Source organism: Callorhinus ursinus, unplaced genomic scaffold, assembly GCF_003265705.2.
Source record: "Callorhinus ursinus isolate GAN/ISIS: 27379988/994484 unplaced genomic scaffold, GSC_fseal_2.0 scaffold18, whole genome shotgun sequence".
Classification (NCBI taxonomy): domain Eukaryota; kingdom Metazoa; phylum Chordata; class Mammalia; order Carnivora; family Otariidae; genus Callorhinus; species Callorhinus ursinus.
The window spans coordinates 20,724,783-20,744,353 of record NW_027397080.1 but is presented as its reverse complement, the minus strand read 5'-3'; positions in this window follow the sequence as shown (position 1 = coordinate 20,744,353).

Sequence of the window (19,571 nt, the reverse complement as noted above, 5' to 3'; positions counted from 1 at the left end):
GGTGACCCTGCCGCCTTCTGTCCTTTGCACGGCCCATTCACGCTTCCAAATGCTGCTCTAGAGCAAACTCCTCGGTGTCGCTGCCGCTGCTCCGTCCCTCCTGGCCTCCATACGGCTCCCCCATCGGTTACCATGCACGTCAAGCTGCGCTGTGACTATCTGCTGGCAGTCCTTCCGTTTCCCTCCTCTTCCTCCAGGAAGTCTTTTCCTGACTCCTCCAGCCTCCAGTGGCATCTGCCTTCTCTGAGCTCACAATCACTAGAAACTCACTGGATGCGTCCCTTCAGCATTTGATTGGAGCTTATGGTCTTTAGTTCTGTCATGAGGATCCGTTTGGCCACACCCACGAGCTGGTGAAAAAGGCTCTCCAGGAGCCTCTGGCCCAGAGGTGAGGGAGGGATTGCTAATCCCAGTTTACAGGTAAGAAAGATGGGAGCCATGGACAGATTTGCTCTCTTCCCACAGCTAGCGAGCGGGAGCTAGGACCTGTGCTGAGGTTTTTGAACTAAGCCCAGCAGCCTTTCTGCCTTTACCCAGTAGTTGGAAGCCAGCAGAGAAAGATGATAAATAATTGGAATTTAGGGCTAAGGAGTGGAGAGTCCAATGGTGAGGGAGCGAGCACTGGAGAAGGATCATCACCTTACTGGCTTAGAGGACCAGAGAAGGAAAGTCAGTTGCCCAAAGTCCAAAGTCACAGAGCAAGTTGGCGGCAGAGCCGAGTCTAGAACTTGGCTACGGCGGTACCATGACAGGGCGATGACAAAAAACGAAGGAAGGAAGGAGGGAAGGAAGGAAGGAACCCCAACTAACACTATTGCATCTACTAGAACACCTATTACCTAGTAGATGCAATAGCGTTAGTTGGAGTTTCTTTTACCTCTGAAAGGGTTTTCAGGTGTAGAAATAGAAGCTCAGTGAGGGGGCCCCACTTGTCTAGAGCTCGTGCTTGGTTAGTGGGAAGCCAGCACATGAACCCAGTCTGACACCAGCCCACCTCCACGCTTGCGTGTGCATGAGTCTGTAAATGTAGCATATTGACCAGGGGCTTTGGAGCCCCAGAGAGCAGGGTCAGGGCGGGCGGCCAGGCTGATTGCTGGGGGCCAGCTGTCAGCCCCTCAGCCCGTGAGGAGCCAGGTGTGCAAAGACTCCATCAGAAGGGGTGTGGGGCACGGGGTGGGGGGAGCGCATTGGTTGGGGGTGGGGTCAGGAAGTGTATCCTCACCACGCAGACCTCAGTTTCCCCATCACAAAATGTAGATGTTGACTGATCCCTAAGGTGCTTCCCAGCCCCACATTCCTGGCCTCCCCACAGTGGGTTCTGGGTTAACTTTTGGTGGGGGTTGGGGGGAGCCAGCTAGCCCTTCCCCCTCTCCCAAGGTGTGAGCCACCCGGGAACATGGGGCTGGCTGTCATGGCAACCCTGTGTTGCGAAATGACGTAATTGGAGTTCCAAACGTGTGAAATCAAATACAACATCCGCAAACACAGCCTGGGGGTCGGCATGGCAACCGTGGGGCACCGGGATGGGCAGGCACTCCCTGCCCCGCAGCAGCCAGCCTGGCTCGGCCACCTGGCCTGGCACAGAGGACGCGCTGCCCCCTCTCTGCACAGGCCCGGTCTCCTCTCTCTCCTGGGGCCTCTGCCAGACCCGCTGCGGCCGCCCCTTCCTCTTCTCCCTTCTTCCTCTTCTTGCTTCTCTGGGAGGCAGTGTGGACAGGTAAGGGTTGGGGGTCGACTAGCATCGGCCAGATCTGGGTTCATGTCCCGACACATGGCAGCTGTGAGGTCTTGGCAATCGGCGTTACCTCTTGAATTGTACTTGCCTTAGATGTGAGCTATTATCCTGTACTTTCTCTTCGCTCTTTCCCTCGGCTCTCCCTGTCCCTGCCTTCCACTCTGCCCTCGGGGGCTCCTGCAGGCACCAGGAGTGACAGTGGCCTGGGACCTGGACAACCAGCCAGCTTATCGGTCAGGCCCTGTATGGCTTTGCCTGCGATCTCATTCTTAGTTCCTCCCCTCTCTGGACCTTGCCTCTCTCCTCTATAAAATAAGGGCATGTCCATCCGTCTCTTTCAAATTGTGGCCCACGGGCCATCTGCTTTGGCCTCACCTGGGCGCAGGTTAGAAGTGCACATCCCTGAACTCTTCCCTCTGCTACTTGGACTCAGTGGGTCCGGGGTGGGGTCCAGGAATCTGAGTTTTAATAGGCTCTCCAGGTGAACGTGAGGGACACTCCGGAGTGAGAATCCCTGGGGTGGGTGGTGCCTGGGGTTCTGAGCCTGGCTCGGATTGGCTACCTTCTGGGGTCCCTCTTTTTCTTCTGCAGCACTACTGACCCCAGGCCAGGACAGCCTTCTTCTGGTTTCTGTCTCAGTCTGTCCCGTTCATTCAGTCAACAGATGTCTCTCGGGCCGGGCTCGGGGCCAGGTACCTTTCCCACGGCAGTGAGGGACCGGTGCTTCTGCGTGTTTGGGGTGGGACTGAGAGCATGGGTGCTGGCCAGCTGCTCATCTGTCTGTGACTCAGTGTCCTCATGTGTAAACGGGGGAGCTAGAGTGGGGCTCACATGAGAGGGTGACAGTGGTACCTTCTCTGGGGACCTGTGAAGCGCCGGGCACTGTGCTAGATGCTTCACATGGTTCACGCATTTGATGCTCCCTATAACCTCCACATGGGGCTACTTCCCTTCCATTTTACAGTTGGGGAAACTGAGCCTCAGAGAGTTGACTCTCCCGAGGTCACTCAGCAAGCAGCCAGTTTGGTATTTAGACCCTTCCTTGTCTCCACACTCCCCTGCAGCTGCTGTTCTCTCCCTCCTGCCCCCCCACAGCCTCCTTCAGCCCCCCTTCCCCTCCCTCCTTCTCCCTCTGCCTGGTCCATTTTCCATCAGAAGGTCTAGAGAGAGTTTCCATACTCACTGTCTGCCAGTCCCTCTTTACCTGCCTGCAGCCCAAACCAATGGTCTTGACCTCCCAGCAGCACTGAGGCTGGAGGTTGCTCCCTCCTCCTGGCGGATCCACTCTCCGAGGCTTCACTTCCCCCACCCCTCCTGGTTTCCTTGATCCAATTGAAAGGGTTTTTGAAAACCCAAACATTTGCTGAGCCCCTGCCATGTGTCTTCCCTGTGCTGAGCGGGGGATACTGGGGAACCGAGCCTTGGGGACCTTGTCCTCCTGAGTGGGGAGCTCATTGGGGAGCACCGTCCTGCACCTCTCTTCCTGCTCTAAGCTGGGGGGGGGTGCTGGCATTCTCCTACCTCGTTCCTGCTGACAGCTCCCCTCTGCAGCCTCTCTTGACAGTCCTGTCTGCTCCCATGGTCTTGCCTCCAACTGTGGCCTGAGGAGTCCTCAGCCCCTAGGCCAGAACATTCTATAGTCAGCTCCAGCTGGGATGTCCACAGGCCACCTGGATCCCATCACCTGCCCCTAATTGTTCTCTGGACTCCAGACGTCCCCTCCTGTCCCTTCTTGTCCCCCAGAGCTCCTTCACTAAGCCGTATTAGTCCAACTGTGACCGCTCAGTGCCACATGTGGAACCCTCATTCGTTCACCTGCCCAACTCCTACTCATCCTGTGAGACCCAGCTTAAGATCACCTCCCCCAGGAGGTCCTCCAGGGTGGAGCAAGTACTCTGTGTGCCCCTAGCGCAGAGGCTCCCCTCCAGCATGGCGGGATCCTTGAGCCCAGGGCCGGGCACAGAATAGGGCACCAGTAAATGGGCCTTTAGAAGCCAAGTGGCTATAAGAGTTCACAAACACCTGGTCCAAATCACCAGTATTACCAATGGGGATTCAGAGGCCCAAAATCTCAAATGAAATTAGCAGCAGAGCCAGGACTCAGCTGCAAGTGTGTAGATTCCAGAGTCTGTCACATCAGAGCCCAAGCTCAGGAGGGTAAGAAGCCACTGATGGGACAGGGCTTGGGCATGCTGAATTATCCTGTGACTCAATTCAGATTCCAGGCTTTTTCCCTCTGGATGGGTGCAGTCCATTCTTTGTAGCTGTCCAGTGAGGTATTTTTCACAGTAGGTAGGGGAGTGTTCATGAAGTGCCTATTGCGTGCCAGGCGCCTGGCTGGCGCTCTCTCACACAGGATCGAGCTTCTGTTGTCTTGGCGGAGGAGCCTGGCGGGATGTGGGGGGATCCTATGTGTGGCACCTTGGCCTCTTCTCTGAGTGCTGGGTGTCCAGCGGGTGCTTGCTGAGGTTTGCCCTGCGTGGAGGACGTGCCAGTTGGACCTTAGGGTGCCGTGCTGAGCTTGGTCAGACTCGCTAGAGCCCCATGAGGGTGCGGAGCTGAGTAATTGGAGAGAGGAATCAGAGCACTGGAAGTGCTTGCCCAGATCACAGCTTCCTCCATTGCCAGGGGCAGCTGGACCAAAGCCCCAGCTACCCTGGGGACTCAGGGGCCTGGGCTCTCCTCCCGAGGAGGGGTCTGTGGCAGTGAGGTACTGCCCTGCCCTGGTACTCAGGACAGGCCCGGGCCTGCGGGAAGCCGCCGTCCACAGATACTTTTGGCTTTATCCATGTGACCTGAGAGATGGCCACGTCACCTGGGCCTGTCTTCTAGTGGCAAAATGGAGGTCCTTGCTCTTTCCAGCGGAAGTGACTTAAAGACCTTAAGGGTGAGCACTTATTGAGCACTTACTGTGTGCCAGGCCCTGCTCTAACACTTCACATGTGCAAGCTTGGTGTCCTTACAGCTGCCTTTGGGGTTGGTACTATTTCAAGCCCCATTATACAGATGGGGAAATTGAGGCCCAGGGAGTAGGGTGAGCTACTGGGTCCTGCATTTGGTGAGTGATACGGTGGGGATTCAAACCCAGACCATCTGGCTCCGGAGCCCATGCTCCTAGCCTAAAGGTTAGCCATTGTGATCAGCTTCTCATTACGACAAGATAAAATCCAGCTTCCCTGCTGTGTCCCCTGGGGCGCTGTGTGATCTGGGCCTCCTGTCTGCCCCCTGCACCGTCCCTAGAGGCCTCGCTATCAGATGTCACTTATTGGATGAATTAATTAAGGGTACAGATAATTGAAGAAATTGATTCCAAGAATCATTTAGGATTTTTACCACACCTACTTCTGAGTTTGGGGGATTGGCGGCAGAACAGAACATGATGCAAGTAGACAAAGATGGAAATGCAGCAAAATACACTGTGGTCAGCAGAGGCCCAGTGCATGTTAGGCTCTTTTGCACGGAGTCTCGGCCAGAGCTGCCGGAGGCACTGACGGGGATGTCGGAGGGGCTGTATAGCTTTCGTGGGTCTCAGGTTCCTCATCTGTAAAATGGGGATGAAACGATGTTGAACCTCACAGAACTGTCGACAGGGCTAACCAACTAACTATGTTAAGGGCTCAGAATAGTGCCTGGCACAGACCTGATCCAATATAAGAGAAAGCTGCTGCTGGTATTAATTATTATTACTAAAAGGCAAACCCACAGGTGCGGCTGGAGCTAGAACTTCATTTCTGGGACTTAATTCAGGGAAGAGTGTCAAGAGGGGGCATGGGGACAATCTTAGTTTGACGGCGGATTTGAAAGGGCAAATACATTTAAGACATGCATCGAATGCAAATGTGGTATTTATTTCAGCCTTGTTCTTTGATGGGCATCGGGCTCACCACTCTTCTCCACTCTTCTGTACGGGTGGCGGGAGCCAGGCCATACGGCCCGGGGCCGGCTGGGCCCTGCCCTCCCAAGGGTGCTGGCCCCTGCTCAGAGTGGGGGCCCCGGGAGCTCCTCTGCTGCCCACACATGGCTCACTGCACCCCTCCCCCAGCTTGGTGGCCTTCACCTGTCCCTGGCCCTGGGACAGGTGGAGGGGGTCAGCAGCACCGGAGTGGGGAATGGTCAAGGCTGGCCCGTGGTGACTCTGCTCCTGTCAGTCTCTACCTGCTTGTTTGAGCGGGAGGCACGCGGGGCATTGGGCAGAGGGAGGGCATGCCCTTCTCATCTGGCAAGGCTTTGCTATAGACCTCTGCTGCTGTCTGGGAGGTGCTGAGTCATGGACAGCAGGGCCCGCTGGGCTCGTGCAGGGGTTAGGATCAAGGAGGCAGGAAGAGGCTGGCCTGGCCAAAGCTTGGACTTGGGAGTCAGGTTCTTATCCTGCTCCCACCACTGACCTTGGGGAAGTCACTCCCCTGCCCAGAGCTCCATTTCTTTGCCTCTAAGACAGAGATCACAATTCTGTCCTGGCTGGATGCATGTGAAGATGAAACAAGACCACAGATGTAGGGTTGAGTGAGAGGTCTGGACCATACAAAGCCTGGAATAAATGGTGGCTGGTGTTTTTATAAATCAAACCAGGGGCTCTCACCAGCGAGGCCAACATGCTGGGTCTATAGCCGCAAGAAGTAGCCAATCAGAGCATTGGTTGGCCCACAGAGATTGGTTCAGGGATAGACATGTGACCCAAGTTTGGCCAATGAAACCAAGTTCTGGGACTTTTCTCACAAGCATTGGGGAAGAGGCCCTCTTTGTGCTGGGCTTGAGGACAGGAGAGGTGACCAGCCTGCAGCTGCTGGTGGCCGTCCTGTCTCCACAAAGAGACCGTCCACCTGAGGAGTAGGCTGTCCAGAGGGGATGAGAGGGACACCAAAGCTGATGATAAATGGCTTGATGTGGCCCAGCCAGCGTTGCCTGAAGCCAAAGCTGACTCCTGTGTGTGAGTCAATAATCTTTGCTTATTAATGCCATCACAAGTCTGGTAGATTTTGTTCTGAAAGGCCTGGTTTTGGGAGACTGGACCAGACACAGTCCGGACGTAAGCCAAAATAACACGCTTCCCAGATTGCAGTTTGGCAGATCAGGAGCCTTCACAAGACTCATATGGTGGAGGAGACGGTAATAGCTGTGGACATAGCCATATAATTCATTCGTTCATTCCTTTGGCCCTTCTAAAGTCCTTATCGAGCACTTACTGTGTGCCCGCCAGTGGGCGAGACCCAGGCCCTGTGTTCATGGAGCTTAGTGGGAAGATGCACAAACATCAAGTGATGACAAGAGCCCTGGGTGACACGGGGGAGGAGGGCGGGTAGCTCTGGGTGGGTGTAGTGGGGGTTGAGAAAGGCTCTGGCTCAGGAGTGGGAGGCACCTGGGGAGGAAGACCAGATGAGAGTGAGCATTCTCTCGTGAACACCCAGCACCCAGGTCAAGGACATCACCCACACCCCAGAGGTCCCCTGTTACCCCATTCCTTCCTCTAGCCACCCCCCCAAGGGAATCTCCATCCTGACTCCCATCAACATAGATTAGTTTTGCCTACTTTTGTACTTTATGTAAATGCCATCACAAGGCACACATTCCTGCCTCTGCTTTCTTTCTCTCAACCTCATGTCCATGAGAGTCATCTGTGTTATGTGCCTTTGTAGATTGCTCAGTCCCCTGGCTGGGTGCTATTCATTGTATGACTATACCATATGTTACCAATCTGTTCCACTGTTAACGGGCGTGTGGGTTCTTTCTAGTTTTGGGTTGTTAGTGCTGCTAAGAACGTTTTTGTATATGCCCTTTGGGACCCATGGCCACTCATTTCTCTTGGGTTTATACCTACAGATGGGATTAGTGGGTCATGGAGGAGGCAGGTAGTAGACTTTAGTAGACTTGGCCAGACAGCCTAACAGAGTGGGTAAACACTCCTACACTCCACCAGCAGGGAGGGCGAGTGCCAGTTGCTTCACATCCTTGCTCACACTTTATTGTTGGTCTTTTCATTCCAGCTATTCTTATGGGCTTGAAACAATATCCTACTGTGGTTTTAATGTGGCCGCGGATAGCGCCTGTGGTAAAGGATTTGTCCATTTCTCCTGCCCGTGTTTGTATTGGGCTGTGGTCCTTTCCTGACTCATTTGCAGGATTCTTTATATACTCTGGATACGAGGCCCTCATCTGTTATATATGTGTTGCCGTATTTCCCCCTACTCTCTAGCTTGTCTTGCCGCTCTTAGCGGTAGCTTTCAATGAACAGTTCTTAATCTTAATGTGCCCAGTTTTATCCATTATTTTCCCTTATGCTTAGTGGTTTCTGGGTCCTGTTTAAGAAATTTTTGCCCGCCTGAAAGTCATGAAGATATTCTATTATGTTTAGAAGCATTGCTTTATCTTCTACAATTAGATCTAGACTTGAACTGCAATCATTTTTTGCACGTTGAGTCAGTAGGGGGTCAAGATTTTTTCCTCATATGGATACTCACTTGATCCATTTATTGAAAAGACCTTCCTCTCCTCACTGCCCTGCACTTCACCTCTGTTGTACATCAAGTGCCACATGTGTGCTCTCTTTCTGGACTCTTTATTCTATTGGTCTGTCTGTCCTGGAACCAGTATCGCCCTTGGTTTCTAAAGCTTTACAACAGTCTTGGTAGTAGTGTGTCTTAGTCCAAATCCCACAGACGGGGTGGCTTATCAATAACAGCAATTTATTTCTCATGGTTCTGGGGCCTGGGAATCCAAGATCAAGGTGCTTCCTGGTTCATAGACAGCCATGTTTTCACTGTGTCCTCACCTGCAAGAAGGGATGAGGGAACTCTCTGGGGCCTGTTTTATAAGGGTACTAACCCCAATTGTAGAGCTCCACGCTCATCACCTAAGTACCTCCCAAAGGCCCCACCTCCTAATACCACCATCACATGAGGATTAAGATTTCAACATGAATTTTGGGGGACACAATAATTCAGGCTATATAAAGTAGTGTAGGTCCTCTAGCTTGGTCTTCTTCACATTTAACTTGGTAAATCTTGGTTCTTGGCATTTGCAAACAAATTTTAGAATCAGCCTGTCACCTTTTTCATGTATACACACACACACACGCACACACACACACACGCGCACACACACACACGCAACCTGCTGAGATTTTTATTGTGATTGCATTGAATTTCTGTATCAATTTGAGGAGAATTGACATCTTTATGCTATCGAATCTTCTGATCATATTTTGTTTTAAAAATCAAGTTAATTTTATATTTTCCTTCATAGAAGTGATAAGGCAGAAAAGTTGTAAATGTAGACATGTAGACAGAAGCCACTTTCTTTTATATTTATTTACTGCCCGTACCTATCAGTGCTAACATCATGGTATGTCTCTTTCTGGTCTTCTTTTCTACACATTTTATTTGACATAGTGGGGGTTATTCTTGGCAGACAATTATGTATCCCACTTTATACTTAACATTACAATATTAAGTTTTTGTGTTACTTCAAAATCTTGATAGACATAAATTTCAATAACTATGAAGTCAATTATGAGTCGATATTCCGTAACGTATCAAATCCATAATTAAGAAATGGAATTATTGGGTCAAAGCTCTGAACAATTTAAGGCTCTTGATCCTTATTCTGGAGCCAGCTGGTGGCAGAACCAGGGCTGTGTGCTACAGCCCTGACCCTGACCAGTCCTCTCCTTCAAAGGCCCAGTCCATTGGCTTTTGGGCCTCCAGGCAGTGGAGGACACATGGCCTCCTTCCCAGGGTGAAAAACTTTCTTACAGCCAAAGGAGTCTTTCATCACCACCTCAGATTCTTTCCTGTTTCTTCTCCAATCCAGATTTCTTCCCCAAATCTTAATGCCTGTTTGGTTCAGACTGTTATAACAAAAATACCATAGACTGGGTGCCTTAAGCAACAGAAATTTTTTTCTCACAGTTCTAGAGGCTGGGAAGGCCAAGCTCAGGGTGCCAGTAGGGTCAGGTTCTGGTGAGGACCCACTTCCTGATTTGCCAACAGCCCTCTTCCGGCTATGTTCTCGCATGGAGGAGAGATCCTCTCTTTGTATCTCTTCTTGTAAGGACAATAATCCCATTTGTGAGGGTTTCACCCTCATGACCTAATGATCTCCCAAGGGCCCCATCTCCAAATACCTTCACATTGGGGTTAGGGCTTCAACATGTATATTCTGGGGGAACATAGGCCGTCCCTAGCAGGGCCCAAGGTCAGCAGCTCGATGAGATTTGCTATTTGTTCTAGACATTTCCCACTTGTCTGAGATTAGCTTCACAGTGAGCACTCAGGACGACTGCCCTCCGCTCTACTCCTTATTCCCATCCAAGGGTGGTCTCGGTGGTTCCCATGGCAGATGTTGCCTCTCCCTGACCTGGGGTCCCTTCAGTCCTGGTCATAATGGGAGGTGATGCTCGGACCTGATGCCATCCTCTTCCATGATGGGCTTCCCATGCTGGAAGAAGGGGTGGTGGTGGCAGTCCAAACTTACGCCCGCACCCTGTCTTTCTAGTCTATTTGGTGCCATGGCAACTGGAGCAAAGCTCATATCTCGACCCTAAGTTATCATTGTGTTCTGCACATCAATTCACCTCTTGGTACTGAACCAACCTGATGGGGGTAGACTTCCTCAAACACCTGCTGGGTTTCCTGCAAGTAGAAGGTGAGGAATGGTGAGCAGGAAGAGCCCAGCCATGACTGCGCACACAGCAGGCTCAGCACATGGGCAGCACGTTCCTGCTCCAGTCCACCAGGAGAGCTGTGGTGCAGGGACATGGGTGGGAGGTAGCTGAGCGGGGCCTCAGACATTCGTCTGTGTGTCTGTCCCAAGTACTGGTAGGTTCTGGGTACCACCCCCTGAGGGGCTTCTGGCCACTTGTCCACTAATCAAAGCTCGACCTTGCCCCTTGCCATCTGTGTGAGCTTGAATGACGCATGCAATTTCCTTAAGCTATAATGTCCTCTGCTGTAAAAAAGGGTAAATAAAATATTCCTCCTTAAAATGAGGGTGATAAAAATCTCTATAAAATGGGAGTAATAACAGTCTGTCCATATAGGGCTTTTCTTTTAAATTAGTAGACTATTTCTTAAAACAGTTTTCGATTTCTGGAGAAACTGGGCAGTAGTGTGGAGAGTCCACCCGGCCCCCCACCCCCTGACGAGTTCCTGTTTTATTAACATTTTGCATTAGTGGGGTACACTTGTTATAATTGATATATTATTTTTAACTAACGTGTATAGTTTATATTAGGGCTCACTCTTTGTGTTGGCAGTTCTGTGGGTTTTGATAAATGCATAATGTCATGTATCGACCATTATAGTGTCACACAGAATAGTTTCACTGCCCTAAAAATCCCATGCTCCACTCATTCATCCCCCTCTCTGCCTCCCCCGCCACAAGAACCCCTGGCAACCACTGATCTTTTTACTGTCTCCATAATTGTGCCTTCTTCCAGAATGTCATAGAGTTGCAACCACAGAGTATGTAGCTTTCTCAGACTGGCTTCTTTCACTTAGCGGTGTGCATTGTATACAAATGTATCCTTCATGTCTCTCCCTGGCTTAATGCTCATTTTTAGAAAAAAAGATTTTATTTATTTATTTGAGAGAGTGAGTGAGAGAGAGCACAAGCCGGGTGGAAAGGCAGAGGGAGAGGGAGAAGAAGACTCCCCACTGAGCAGGGAGCCTGATGCGGCGCTCGATCCCAAGACCTCGAGACCGTGACCTAAGCCAAAGGCAGACGCTTAAATGACTGAGCCACCCAGGTGCCCCAATGCTCATTTCTGTTTATTGCACAACAGTCCATTAAATGGATGTACCACAGTTTGCTCATCCATTCACCTTTGGAGGGACTTCTTGGTTGCTTCCAGTTTTTGGCAATTATGAGTAAAGCTGCTATAAACGTCTGTGCGCAGGTTTTTGTGTTAACAAAAGTTTTCAACTCATTTGGGTAAAAATACCTAGGAGCCTGATTTCTGGATTGTATGATAAACTCTGTTTAGCCTTGTAAGAAACTGCCAGACTGTCTTTCAAAGTAGCTGTACAATTTTATATTGCCACCAGCAATGAATGTAGATCCACACCCTTACCAGAATTCGATGTTGGCAGTGTTTCGGGTCTTAGCCGTTCTAATAGGTGTGTGGTGGTGTGTTGTTGTTTTACTTGGCAATTCCCCAATGACTTACGGTGTTGAGCATCTCTTTGTATGTATGTTTGCCATCTGGCTATCTTCTTTTTGGTGAAGTATCTCTTCAGATCTTTTGCCCATCTTTTAAATTGGATTTTTTGTTTTCTTATTATTGAGTTTTAGGAGTTCTTTGTATGTTTTGGGTACAAGTCCTTTATCAGATATTTACAAATATTTTCTCCTAATCCATGGCTTGTCTTTTTATTCTCTTGACAGTGTCTTTCACAGAGCAGAAGTTTTTAATCTTAATGAAGTCCAGCTGATCAAGTTTTTCATTCAGGGATCATGCTTTTGGTGTTATATCTAAAAGCTCATGGCCAAACCCAAGGTCACCCAGATTTTCTCCTATGTTGTCTTCCAGAAGTATTTTAGTTTTGTATTTTGCATTCGGTTTTGCATTATAGGTCTGTGATTCAGTCTAAGTTAATTTTTTTTTGAAAAGTATAAGATCTATATCCAGTTTATTTGTTTGTTTACTTATTTATTTAGCATGTGGATGTTCAGTTGCTCCAGCACCATTTGTTGAAAACACTATCTTTTCTCTCCACTTAATTGGCTTTGCTACTTGGTTGAAGATCAGTTAATTATATTTGTGTGGGTCCACGTTTTTGGCTTTCTCTTCTGTTCCAGTGATCTATTTGCTTATTGTTTTGCCAATATCACTGTCTTGAAAACTGGGCCTTTATGGTAAGTCTTAAAGTCAGGTAGTGTCAGGTTTCTTTGTTCTTCTTATTCAGTCTTATGGTGGCTATTCTGGATGTTTTGCTTTTCTATATAAATTTTAGGACCAGTTTGTTGATATCCACATGTAACTTTCTTGAATTTTAATTGGAATGGCATTGAATCAATAGATGATCTTGGAAAAAAATGACATTTTAACACTAGTGAGTATTCTTATTCATGACCATGGACTATCTCTCCAAGATTTTGTTTAGATCTTTGATTTCTTTCATCTGACTTTTGCAGTTTTCCTCCTCATACAGATCTTGTATATTTTTTGTTTAGATTTATACCCAAGTATTACATTTTTTGGTCCTAATGTAAATGGTATTACAGTTCTAATTTCAAATACTTTCTAAGGGGGGTGTTTATTGCTGATGTATAGGAGAGCAACTGACTTTTGTATATTGACTTTGACTCCTAAAGCCTTGCTACAACCCATTGACATAATAGTGCCAGGAGTTTTTTTATTGTTGTTGCTGATTCTTTGAGATTTTCAACATAGACAAGTTGTCATCTACAAATAAAGATAGTTTTATTTCTTCTTTCCCAATCTACATACTTTTTATTTCCTTTTCTTATCTTATTACATTAGCTAGAGCTTCCAGTATGATGTTGAAAAGGAGTTGTGGGAGCGAACATCCTTGTTACCCATCTTAGGGGGAAAGCATCTAGTTTCTCACCATTAAGTATGGTGTTAGTTGTAGGTGTATGGTAGTTCTTCATCAAGCTGAGGGAGTTTCCTTCAAGTCCTAGTTTGCTGAGAGTTCTTTGTTTTTTTAAATCATGAATGGATGTTGGATTTTGCCAAATGCTTTTTCTGCCTCTGTAGGGTTTTGAGAAGTTTAAATGAGCTAATCCCTCTGGAGCACCCAGCACATGGGCTAGCATGTGAGAGGTGCTCAATCTACATTGTGATTGTAGGGTAATCTGGCACATGAAACAGACAGACTCCAGACCCAAACTGCCTGGGTTCAAATCCTGACTCAACCACTCATCAGCTGTATGACCTCAAATAAGTTACTTAATCTCTCTGTGCCTCAGTTGCTCCCTCTGTAAGAGGGGGTAATAATAGTGTCTCCTTCATAGAAGTGCTTAAGGATTAAATCAGTGAGTATTGTAAAATGCTTATTATAAAAGCACCTGGCAAATCATAAACACTGTACAAGTATAGTCCTCTTTTTATTGCAGCCAGATTTCTATACATCAGAGAGGCAGCTGAGAACAGATGGTCAGATGGCCTGGATTTGAGTCCCGGCTTTGTCATTTACTAGATGTATGACATTGGATAAGTGACAAACTCTTTATGCCTCAATGTTTTTCATTTGTAAAATAGTAACAGCGCCTACTTCATGGAGTTACTGGATGGATTAAATGCGTTATATATGTAAAGTCCTTAGAAAAATGCCTGGCCCAAGCCTGTTAATTATTACTATTATTTCAGAGGCCAACTATTCAAGGCCCAGTCTCTGGCTAGGCTGCTCAGAGACTGTGGTGGATGAAGCACATTGACCCAGGATGCATGGTCTGGGGATACAGACTGCAGCTGGTGGATAATCTAACCATTAGGGTGGTCTTAGGGTCTGCCCAGGAGGTAGTGAGCTCTCCATCACTGGAGGTGTTCAAGCAGAGGCTAGGAGTTTTGCTAGATTATCTGGAAGCTTCTGTCTAGGCTGAGAATCTGGTAAGTCTTAGTCTGGCTGAGAGAGGATGGAGCTCAAGGTTCTGAGAATGTGCCTCAGGCTATTGGTTGGGGTCAGCTCTGACACCTCTCCCCAGCTTTCATTAGAACCATTCCATTTATATCTGTTTTATATTTTGAGACTCCATTGACATTTTTTTGGGGGGGTGGTGATATGGGAGTTCTGCCACTTGGAACCATTTGAAAGTCTTATAGTCAAGCCTATTGACTGAGGCTCCAAGAGAGGAAGTTATTTACCAATGTCATGCAGCAAGTCAGGGGGAATAAACTGGTCCCAGAATCTGGGATTCCTGATTCCTAGTCAGTGCTCACTGTATCCCAACCTCCTGACTCTTCTTCTTACTGCCGCTGTCAGCCTCTGATGGGTGCTCTGCCCTGAGCTCTCATGTTGATTGATGACATTGGCCCTGGCTTTGCTTGAGTTCAGCCCCCTGGAGTGGAATCAGCACAGGCTCCTCTCCAAAGCTTTAGGCCAAGGCTTTAAACTAAGCCTCCCACCCTGCACCAGGCTTGCCTGGACTGTGGGCTGCTGCAACATACCCATGGTGATGGCAGGAGGCTACCCCATCCACTAAGGTTGTATTCGTTCATTTATTCACCCAACCAACAAATAGTTACCGAGTTCTTACTATATATGCAGGGCATAGTGTTAAGTTCTGGGAGTATGGTGTTGTGTAAAATAGACAAGTCCCTGCCCTCATGCGTCCCTACAGTCTAGTAGGGAAGGCGGACAAATAATAGTTAATTCCACTTGAATATTGGTTTAGTTAGGGTAGGCTGACTGTTGGAACAAACAGTCAGTGGCTTAATACAACCTGGGATTCCCAGCCAGGTGACTCTCCACAGCTGCTCTCATTCAAGCAGTGACTCAGGGACCCAGGCTCCTTCCATCTTGTGGCTCTGCCCTCCTGCAGCTCCTGAGCATCCTTTCCATTCATCTGGAAGATGGAGAAATAGAGCCAGCATGCAGGATCATGTGGGAGGTCAAGGCCAGGTCTTCTGCCTTCTTCTCATTGGTCAGAACTCAGTCACATGGCCCTGACTAACTCCAAAGGAGGCTGGGAAATGTAGTCTAGCTATGTGCCCAGGAAGAAAGGGAAATGTGGTTTGCTGGACACATGGCAGTTTGTGCCATAAGTGTGATCACTTTTATGTTAGGGGTAAGCTGGAGCACCTCAGGAAGGATCCTCAGGGTAGGTGACATCTGACCTGACATCTGGAGGATGAATAGGAGTTGGCCAGGGGAAGAGGAGGGAGAAAAGTTTTCCTGGTACAGGGAAAGATTGAGCATGGTGTGTTTGGGGAACTAAAAGATAGCCAGTCTGGCTAGAGCTAAGAATGGGAGTTGAGGGGGGCAGTGAGTGATGAGGCTGGACGGTGAGACCCAGACATGGATGACTATGGGGTCAGGACAGTGGGAGCCAGGAGAGGGGAATGAGACAGTCAGAGCGGTGACTTAGATAGATCTCTCTTTCTTCTGGGTAGAAGCTGCACTGGGGAGGAAGAGGCTGAAGGTGGGCAGTTGTAGGAGGGTCTAAGTGGTGCATGATGTGGCTGGACCAGGGCAACGACTGTGGTATGGGAAGGAGGGGAGGATGCTGAATATTTAGCAGCAAAAAATTGACAGCACCTGGTGACCCATCAGATGAAAGGGTCATGTGGAAGGATCGAGGGCAGTGCTTAGGTTACACAGTAATTATTGGGCTAGTTCAACCAGAGGGGTTAACCAAATCTGGGTTGTTATCTGTTTTGTAAATGAAAAGTTTTATCGGAATACAGTTCTGTCCATTTATTTATATATTGTCCGTGGCTGGTTCTACACTATGATGGCAGTTAAGTAGTTGTGACAGAGACTGGATGACCCCCAAAGCCTAAAATACTTATTATCCAGCCCCTTATGGTTAAGTTTGCGGACTCCTGAGCCAAATAGTTGCTCAATGCAGTAAATAAAAAGAAACAAAACAAAACAAAACAAAGGTCAGTTAAAACAGTTTCATGACTTAGGCCATCATTGTTTTCATTCATTCATTCATTCATTCATTCATTCATTCAGCTTCTATACCCTGGCTCCTCTTTGATGGTGTCCTGCCCGCCTGTGTCCCAATAGCGGGTCTGTGAAGTTGGTCTGGTTGCTGTGGGCAGCAGTGTGAGCCTGCGGTCGAGTCCGCAGCACATCTGGTTGCTGCCGCCACTGCTGGCCCAGGTGTGGGGCCTGCCTGAGCCAGGCTGCCTTCTGGGGCTCGGCTCTTCAGGCTGGTGGGTCTTCTGGGGTAATCCCATTTACACAGAGCTTTTCCCAGACATGGTGTCCCTTGAGCCCAGCGTTACCACAACTCCATTGTGCAGAGCGAGACACCGGGGCATGGAGATGGGAGAGGCTGAAGGCCAAGGGAAGAAGCAGGCAGACCTCTTCTCGGTTGGAGCTGAAGATCTGGCAGGGGTGACCTGTGGGCTTATTTCCTGTTCCCCCAAAGACCCAGGGAGCAGGGCAGGAGTGGCTGCTGGGCCCGAGACCCCAGACCTACCAGCCCCCTGGCACCTCCTCTGCCGTGGTCCCCACCAGGGTTGACAGATGTGAGCCGGACAGTGTGGGAATGCAGCTTTGCAGCAGAGTAATTAGTTTATTCCTGAGGTCAGCAGTATAAATAGTAGAAAAATGTATTTCCTGTTCCAAGCCAAATAAGCAAGTGGCAGCCAGTTGGCTGGGTGCCACTGATGGGATTTCAGCCGTGCGTGTGCCTTGCCTTTGGCCACGAGTTTGGGCGGGAGAGCAGAGGAGGAATGTTCCTTCGCAGGCCCGATCCTGCCGGTGACTGGTGACTTACTAGGAAGGCTCCGGTGGCCCGCCATCCACCCGGGTGGTGCCAAGTCCCTGCTGTGATCATGGGGACTGGCCTGGGTGGGAGGACATCCCAAGGGGCAGCACCGGCTCTGTGCCGGTAACCATGCCATGTGCCTGGCACGTGGCTGACGATCAGGAGATGTTACTGAATGAACCAACGAATGGGAACATGCCTAACCTTTGAATGGAAGGGAACTGGATGTGGGAGCAGAGGTCACGTGGGTGGCAGAGGAGACAGAACCATTGTCTCCTTCCCAGGGATTGTGGAAGAAATCAGAAGTTGAAGTCTGGGGCCATTCCATTTGGTGCTGAGATAACCAGATGGTGGGCTCCCCCTTATGGAAAGTGCTCACTGTCCACATGGATTTTTTTTTTTTTTTTTTAGGTATTTGGATGCTTTTTCTGTAATATGTATATCTGTAACCTCTCCGCTTTTTGTTCATTTACTTTTTCATTCATTCATTTCTGCAGAGGTATTGCATGGTGTTTAAGAAGTGAGGGAGACAAGGAGGAAGATGCCCCATATCTTTGCTCATGTCAGGCCCACACTGTGATTTCTCTGACCACCCTCCCTTTGTTTGGCTACCTGTTGGTCATCATTCAAGCTGTAGCATATAGGTTGCATCTACTAAAAGGCTCCTTGACCGCCCAGACTGGCCTCCTTCTCTGTGCCTCCCAGCCCCCTGGGTGGCGCCTGGCAGAGCCTCCATCACTCTGGTAGGTTCCTTTTTACTCGTCTGGATCCTTGAGGGAAGGGTGTCTCTGATTCTCCACTGTGTCCCTGGAGTGGGGTCTGACTTAAGGTAGAAGCTCAATAAATAGCTGTGATATTAGGGAAGGAAAGACAGATCTCGCACTCTCAATCCATAGCTTTATCCCTCCTTAAAGTCCTTTCTAATGACATAAATACCACCATTTCTTCATTATAGGGATAGACTTCTCTCATCATCCTGAATATGGCTCACCAAGCTTTTTTCCTAAAGGGCACTCACCTCTATAGGCAAATCTTTCTTAATCCTCTTCCTCCTTCACATTTTTCACCCAGTGAATGAAAAGCACAGAGAGAGTGAGCAACTCACCTAGGCTCACACAGCCAAACAGGAGTGCAGTTGGAAGCTGGGTGGGCCCCTGGGAGTCATTCTTGTTGTGATAGCTGGCAATCTGGGGAGCCCCTGCAGAGGAGTGAGGCATGGTGGGTTGGCACTCTGAATCCTGCCTGGGGGTGGGGGCTCTGGGGACTCTTGTCTATGGTGACATTATCCTTCTGTTGCCTGGCATGTGGGGCCCCAGGGAGTCTCTTGCCACTGACTCCCTGGGGTCCCACTTCCCACTTGTGAACAACTCAAGCCAAGGAGGGGACCCAGGCCTAAGCAAAGATGTTCTGAAAAGTTTGTGGGGCCACCTGAGCCCCGGGGTGAGGGATCCTTCTGCCTTGTTCATCTGCTGCATGGGCAGCACTTCACTCCCCCTGTAACCGGTAGGCTGCCCCTCTTGCTCAGCCCCTTCCAGAATCCGACCCGGAACCCCCGGTGACTTCCTACAGTCTTCCCACCATAGCACTTGGACAGCGTTCCCTTCTAGAATCCTCTCCCTGGCATCCACCCAGCATTTTGTCCTGGGTTGGAGAACCTACAAACATTCATTCGCACTGGCTTGGTGAAGGAAGGCTCACTACCATTCCCATGTATGGGGTCCCCACCAGGATTTCTCCCATGACCATTAAAATGAGGGCAAATATCAGTTTGCCTCTTCTGTTTTTTTTATTCACAAGATAGATGGTTCTGTTTGCACCTGAGTAGGTCTGTGGCAACTGAAATATAGAGTAATTGAAACCAACCCTCAGTTTTGTCTCCCTGATGTCTCCTTCCCATCTCTGTCTGGCTTGGGACCACGTGCTGTGGAGAAATCGAGATGCTATAAATTATGGTTGGGGCCTGGATGGAGGCAAAAGCAAACAGGGACTGCAGGTGGTGCTGGCTGCAGCACCCTGGTCCCAGGCCTGTCCAGTCTGGTCATGAGGGCTTGGGAGGGGGGCGGGCTCCTGCATGCTCCTTCCCCACTTCTCTCTTGGTGGCGGCGGCAGCAGCAGCGAACCCAGGATGCGTGGCTCTGAGCCAGGCGTGGGGCCCGGCCAGGTGTGCTTGTCCGCTGGCTTTGGGTGCCCTGGAGGGCAGCGATTTCCCCGCGGCCACCTCAGTCTCTCATCAGCTGCAGCAACAGACATGTCCCCCACCCCGCGCCCCAGCCCCGAGCCCCAGACCCGTCCCCGCGCCAGGGTGCCCCTCACTTTCAGACCAGGGGAAGTGCCGAGCTGAGCCCACGGCCAGGGGCGACACAGACGCAGTCCCCGCTGTCTGGCATCTCCTGATCCAGGAGGAATTCGCCCGGAGAGCAGGGCTCAGGCAGCT